The sequence below is a fragment of the Tenrec ecaudatus genome, chromosome 2 (assembly GCF_050624435.1).
Source record: "Tenrec ecaudatus isolate mTenEca1 chromosome 2, mTenEca1.hap1, whole genome shotgun sequence".
Taxonomy (NCBI): Eukaryota; Metazoa; Chordata; class Mammalia; order Afrosoricida; family Tenrecidae; genus Tenrec; species Tenrec ecaudatus.
This window is the reverse complement of record NC_134531.1, coordinates 100,132,600-100,139,761: the sequence shown is the minus strand read 5'-3', so window position 1 is coordinate 100,139,761 and position 7,162 is coordinate 100,132,600. Positions and strand designations below refer to the sequence as shown.

Here is a 7,162-nt window from a genome sequence, read left to right as displayed (position 1 = left end):
TAATGTTTGATAAACATTGTTGTATTATAACTAATATATTATATCTCATGCTAAAATATATGTCCTTATTTTAGTTTCATAAATTTTTATATTCAAATATATGGTTCTGTAACAAAACATTAGAGGTTGTTTGTTTCGTACCACACTAGTCCCATTCATTCTGTTCCTTTATTTATTTCAATCCATTCTACAATGATAGACCCATTCATTCTTCTATTTTCAGATGTTGAGTGGTACTCAACTCTGTGCATGAAGCTCTTTTCTTAATAATCCCTTCAGTGAGGTCATCTGGGTTGCAATCAACTGTCTTTCAGAGCAACTAAAACTGTAACAAGTATCTTTGTTCATATCTTCCTACAACTTATATGAAGATTTCATTGAGCAATCTATTTGCATTTTATTTAAGTGAAGCCTACCAGTCTTCTCCAGAATGGAGCAGCGTTCGTGGATGATTAGGTCCCCAAATACTTACCACATTTCCTATTATTTAGTTTTATTAGGAATGGGACAGGGAAATCTATTACATATTTTGAAGTCCCTTAGTAAAACTGTATGTCTGTGATGTACACACCTAAAACATGGTTATGTTTTGTGTCAAATTGGCTGGCCCTAGTTTCTCAGTAGTTTCTCAGTAAGTCCCCTGGTGTGTTCTAACACAATGTAATCAACTGCATGATGGGATCTAGCACAACATAAACCACCCTGTGAGCAGCCAGTGCTTGCTCTTGACTAGAACCCAGCCTTGATGCAATTGGAAGGCAAACTCCTCAGGGTTGTGACCTGCTCTTTTTGAAGCAGGCCATTTCAAAACGTGTCACTTCTGCTGGATCCAGATCCTGCAGTTTGTTCTTCTGCCTCCTGCCATGCAGCCTGTGGAGGCCAGGAGCCACCAGTGACTTCCAACATTAGAGTAATTCAACTCTGCGTCCAGCAGCCTATTCCCTGAATCGTCTTCTTCCTGGCTCATCAGTTCCTACAGTTAGAGTCAGGAGAAGCCTCCAGTGTTCCAGCTGACACACAGTCCTGCACTGCTTGCTTCTACAATCACGTGAGACATGTCATGATGCAAATCTCTGTCTATGTAATACATATATAAGCTTCCCTTGAAAATGTAGCCTAGCATAATATCTTTCCATATTTGCTGCATATACGCACCCAGGAAACAATTAGCCTCTTGAAGAAAGCAAAATTTCCATCAAACCTAAGAGATATTTCGTGCACTTTTCCAAATCTTTTTTGTCCTGATTGATTTCCAGTTTTAATTGTCTTATCACAAAGTCTAGAAGTTCTATCACATGAAAGAAGAGAAATGGTGAGTGTTGTCAATATTTCAAATGTCCAGGTACCGTGGGGAAGAGACCAGCCATCCTTTGTTTTTTTTGTTGTTGTTGTTTTTTTTTTAACTGTTCCTTATGCAGCTCTGATGCCAAAGAAACCGAACTCAAAGGCAGAACGTGGCTGCCAGGGTGTTTAATTTGTGCCTTTTTTGACATCATGTTCACTAGTTTCCAAAAGCGAACGAGCAACACAAAGGCCGCAGACATCCTTTGTAAGGCTGAGTGAGTAGCTACTGCTGCAGTCAGCTTGTAGCAGGAGTGAATAGTAGATTTTATAAATGCTTGTACTGAATTTGAATCATATGTGAACACTTTCAATGTGTAAATCTATTAATTGATTATTGTGCTTATTTAATTCACATATAATTCAATTTTTGAAAGGTACGAGATATATCTGACATATTGATAATTTATTTTATTTATGTCTTATATCTTTCGTTTATTATTAGACTTTCAGTGATCCTATTTTATTTTTTATTTTTAGATTAAATTTGTATTGTGAATTAGGTGGGGTTTATATTTCAGTTCATACACTCTGCATTCAACAATTCAAATAATTCATTCATCTCTTCAACACCATATTCTATGCCCCTAATTTATTTTTCCCTCTAAAAGACTTACAACCTCTCTTTCCCCCGCGTGTAAACCTTCTAGTCAGCCTTCTAGCTCATCACTTCATCTTCCCATGTTCGCCCTACCTCCCTGGGAACCTTCTGAAGTTTATGCCTTTGGTTTGACTTGTCTTTAAGTAGTGGTATCATACTCATACCATATTTGCTCTTTGTGACTGACTAACTTCATTCTGCACAATATTCTGCAAGATCATCCACGTCACGAGGAATGTGATTGTTTTGTCATACTTTTCCAGTGATGTTTACTTTTCCATTCCGTGTATGTACCATGACATTTCGACTATTTTGAACTTTTTGCCCCCGTGGCCAGTGCTGCCATGAACATGGGAGTGCATAGATGTGCTTGTGTCACGGGTCTTAACCTTTTAGGGTATATAATCAGCAGAGGTATTGCTGCATCATATGAAATTTTTATTCTAGTAGTTTGAGGTAGCGCCACATCACTTTAGCTTGGCTGTATATATTTACAAACCCGCCAGCAGTGTGTGAGGTTTCCAATCTCAACGAGCTCTCAAGCCTTTGCTGTTTCCTTTCATCTTTTTAAATTGGCCTGCCATTGTCAGTACAACCATGTATGTATTTCAGAACAAAATGCCTCCCGTCCTGAATCAGGCTAGCAGTTGCCGTTGTACCTTGTCAATTATCCCCGGCACTACTTCCAGCCGTCTCACTGAAGGTCTTCCTCTTTTGAGATAGCCCACGTCTATACTGAGGGCAATGTTCTTTCCAGGGATAGACCCCCTCTGGTAACAAATCAAAGTAGGTTCTCGAGAGCATTCTGGGTAATTTCATGCAAGACACACTTGCATGTTCTTCTGCTAAGCCATAGTACTTTCAATATCCTTTGAAGTACCTTACTTTAAATGCATTGAATCTGCTTCGGACTTTCTAATGCAATATCCATTTTTTTTCATGAATATGAGCAGACTGAAAATAGCAAGGTTTGGGTAAGATTCACCTTAGTCCTCAAAATGATTCCTCTGCTCTTCAAAGCTTTTAAGAGGAGGTCTTGCGCAGCATATTTGCTAAATGCACTATGTCTTTTGATTTCTTGGCTGCTGCTTGTAAATTAATATTTATAGATCCAAACAATCCATCTTTTCTACTTATCACAATCTTACATATAAGTGCAGTTGGAACTGTCTGAATGACACCTAATACAAATATCAATCTTTAAGAATCCAATTCCTTCTTCAGAGGATCTTCTTAGTCTGGAAAATCTGCTAGTACTTGTTTATCTTAGGTCACGCTCCTGTTGTTTTAAATAACAATGATATAGTTTCTTGTATTATAGTAACATGTAAACCACGAGTGCATGAAAAAAATACAGACAAGTGATGGGAAGAATAATTTCTTGGTTCTTTTATATAATTTCTTTAAAATTGTTATTATTTAATTTTAATATATTTTTGAATGCTTTAACACTTAAGTATGAGAGATTCTATTTAATTTTTATAATATATGTACACTCGTTGATTAGTAATATTTGGTAAATCCAATATCTATTCTTTCTCAGAAGCAATTTTAATTGCCTACATCTCTTCCTTGCATATGAATTGAATGTTCTATTTTATTTGAATATTTTCAAATTTTTTGGTTTAAAAGTAGATATTTTATATATTTTAATATAACAATTCTAATAATAAGTTTGTTTTTCTCCTGATGTTTTTAAAATTTGCTTTTGTTAACTGTAAGTGTATTTGTTTTTTTAGTGACCTTCCTAGATTAATTTTGTAAGGACTGTGCTGTGTGTGTGAATGCATGTGTGTGTGTGTAGCTACTCAAGTTCTCATCTTGGTTATGTTAGCAGTTAACTAATGATAAGCCTAATACTTACTCACATGCTTCGAACAAGTAACTTACCTAGTCTTACCTAAGGTGCTTTTTTTCTTTTTCCCTTGTTGCAGCATGAAGGCAACACTCTGGAGGCAGGTTAAAATTCTGTATTGCTCATTTCTTCCTGCTCCTTTACACACTCATTCACACACAGAGACTAAGATAATAGGCAGTTTGGGGAGCATCTACGAATTTTTCTCCAAGCTTTAGAATCAAATTTTCATTATCACAGTAACATTTATCTTCTATAGGTTATTTATATATCATAAGCTTATAGAAAAACATGCAACAGAGTAAACATTAATTATTTCTTAAATTAGTATACTGGGACAACAGACAGAGGTTTATTTCTAATAGATTTTTGTTCTGTCAAGATAAATGTATTTAGGCCACGTTTCCTTTGATATTATCTCAAAATTCCAGTGTGGTGTCAGAGTCTCTGTTTGAACACTGTTTGATTGTGCTCTTTCTCCCTGGTTCTGATTGGATATTTATCTTCAGGGATTAAAGTAGCTGATGGAAACACTGTGTGCAGTATCTGATTCAGGAAATGGCTTTGTTTAGACATTTTCAATTTTTGAAGAGTCCTCTGTTTAAGAACTTTCAGTGTTCTCAACTTCTAAACTTAAAAAAATAAAATTTTGCTATGATACTTTTTCAGAATACAGTCTTTCTGTGTGACTTCTGAGTATTTCTACCTGTTTGTTACAACCTAACAATTCCAATTTTCTCTTCTTTCTGCAATGTCTTTAGATATATATGATTTGTGTCTGTCCATCAGTAATATTCATATTATATATTTTTAACTGTCCTTCTTACAGATATGTTACAAAAAAGCAGCAAATACATACCATTTATTTTATGGGGAAAACAACTAGCATTATCAATTGTAGATAATAATACTCATATTGAAACACTGAGTGAACCATTTTCTTTACAGATTCATTTATAGAATATTTAATAAATATAACTAAATTTTACTCTTCTTTTTGTCTTCAAATAACTTAGCCACACATATCTATCATGATAATCATTGACATTTATTTGATTCAACCCTTTTATATAATTTAAATTCTATTAATTCTGATAGATTCCCATTTGTGACAAATTATTATGTACTAAAATGTACGTATATTATGTACAAATAAGTATAAAATAAGTCCAAACAAATGTTCACTAATTCTTTCCACTAATATACATTTTGTTTGTTTAAATGGGAAACTGATAGTCTCTTCAACAAATAGTATTGGAAAAATATGGATCTCCATCTGCATAAAAATGAACCAGGACATATAACTCACCCTATGCACAAAAGGGAATTCAAGATGTATCAAAGACCTAAACATAAATTCAAGACCTAAACATTATCAATGACAAATAGTGACAAACTTAACTGTCCTATTTCAAGGAATAGACACACTATCAAATACAATAAAGGAAACATTCAACACATATGACAAAACAGATGAATAGAACCTAATGAAAATGAGACATAGGCATGCATCAAAGGTCTTCATCAAAAGAATAAGACAAGAATGTAGAGAATGGCAGTGACAGATGGTCAATGGATTTATCTTTAAAATCTATAGAAAACTATTATTTCAATAAGAAAATATGAGTGCCCCAATTAAAATGTTGGCGAAAGACATGGACAGATAGACCCAGAATCGACTGGATGGCAGTGAGTCTTTGAGATTTGGGCCATTTGGATGAAATGGTGAATAGTTTGCTTATGCCATTTGCCCACTCAAGATCACTCGCCATCTTGGAGATGCAAATAAAAACTAAGTTGAGATCTTACCTTACACTGGCTTGATAATAACAACAAAAAGCAATAACAGAAAATAAATTCTTGTGAGACTAGGAGAGATTGCAACCCTCATACACTGTTGATGATATTATAAATATGTATAACCAAAGGGAAAATCAATGTGGCATTACCTCACACTATTGTAAATAGAACTTCAATGCAATTTAATAATCCCTTTATTGGGTGATATGCTAAGGAAACAAAAGTCATAAAAAGGAACAGATATATACACACCTGTGTGCATCACACACTGTTCACAATAACAAGAAGATGGAAACAATCTACATGCCGAGGAATGAAAATATGAATAAAGAAATTCTGGTACACACAAATAATTTAATATTATGAATTTTTATATTGTTTTCTCACTGTGATCTTGATTTCCATAAACATCAAATAGATAATTCTATGAATATATAATATTTTAATTTCCTCTTCTTATTATTCCTATTTCTTTTACTGAAGATATTCCCTGTCATATGTATACCTACATAACCAATATATGAATTTGCGTACATATTAATATGATTTAAAAATCCAAATGTCTGTTTAACATATTTATACTGTTGCTAAGAACAGAATTGTTCATGAAAGCTAGAGTGTCAGGACTTTCTTCAAAGATTCAGTGGCATTAGATGGGTTTGCATTCGATGGGGGCTGATACTGGGAAAGGGATACTGGCAGAGCCAGGTTGAATAGCTTTACTTGTAACCCACAGATCAGTGATTAAACCCAAAAGCATCTCTGTTGTGGAAACCTGGATGTACGCCACAGTGAATGAAATGGGACATGTATCCTCTATCCTCTATATTTTCTACTGGTATGAGTCCAATTTGACTTGATGGAACCCAAGAACAACACAGATTCTTTAAGAAAGGATTTATTTATGTGATAATTAATCTTGGTCACATATTTATTCTTAATTATTATATCTGAAAGTTCAGCACTGTCACAGACAGTCTATTTAAATAGGAATCATGATATAAAAGCCAAAACCAAATAAAACTGAACAAGCCAAGAGAAGATTCCATGTGAGTTTGCAATACACAAATATGAAAGAAAATTCTTATAAGTTTTAAAAATTGGAAATAAAATAATTAAGTGTCAAGATCAATTTGATTGATACTTGTGTGAACCTTGTATGCATAATTTGTAGATGAAAACCCAAAGATGTATTTTATGTAAAAATATTTTTAAATAATTGGTTTTATTAATAGACATTTTGGTTTCTTTCATGATTAAATGGAAATATCTGCTCATATCATAGCCAAATTAATATCACATTGGGGGTATTAAAGTTCCTACAGTACAAGTAGGAGCTGAGTGGCCCAATACTGAAGCCCTCAGCTATGAGAGGGATGTGTTTGAAAACATGGCAATCTGCTCCTTAAAGACAGACAGCCTGGACACCCCAGAAGCAGTTCCACTCTGTGCTCTAAATAAATGTCCTTGCTTCCGACCTGTCTGTGGTCAGTGGTGTGGTTTTGGTATAATACTAATACCTATAGCTAGATAGGAGTTGATGTAAATTAAGCACTTCCTTCCAG

General features: G+C 34.3%; 1 non-coding gene across 1 annotated transcript; it reads right to left on the bottom strand.

Moving 5' to 3' along the window:
- Positions 1–1,401: 1,401 nt before the first annotated feature.
- LOC142442150 (small nucleolar RNA SNORA13) lies at positions 1,402–1,536 on the bottom strand. The gene has a single exon (XR_012783384.1). It is a non-coding gene; the product is annotated as a small nucleolar RNA SNORA13 (small nucleolar RNA).
- Positions 1,537–7,162: the final 5,626 nt, after the last annotated feature.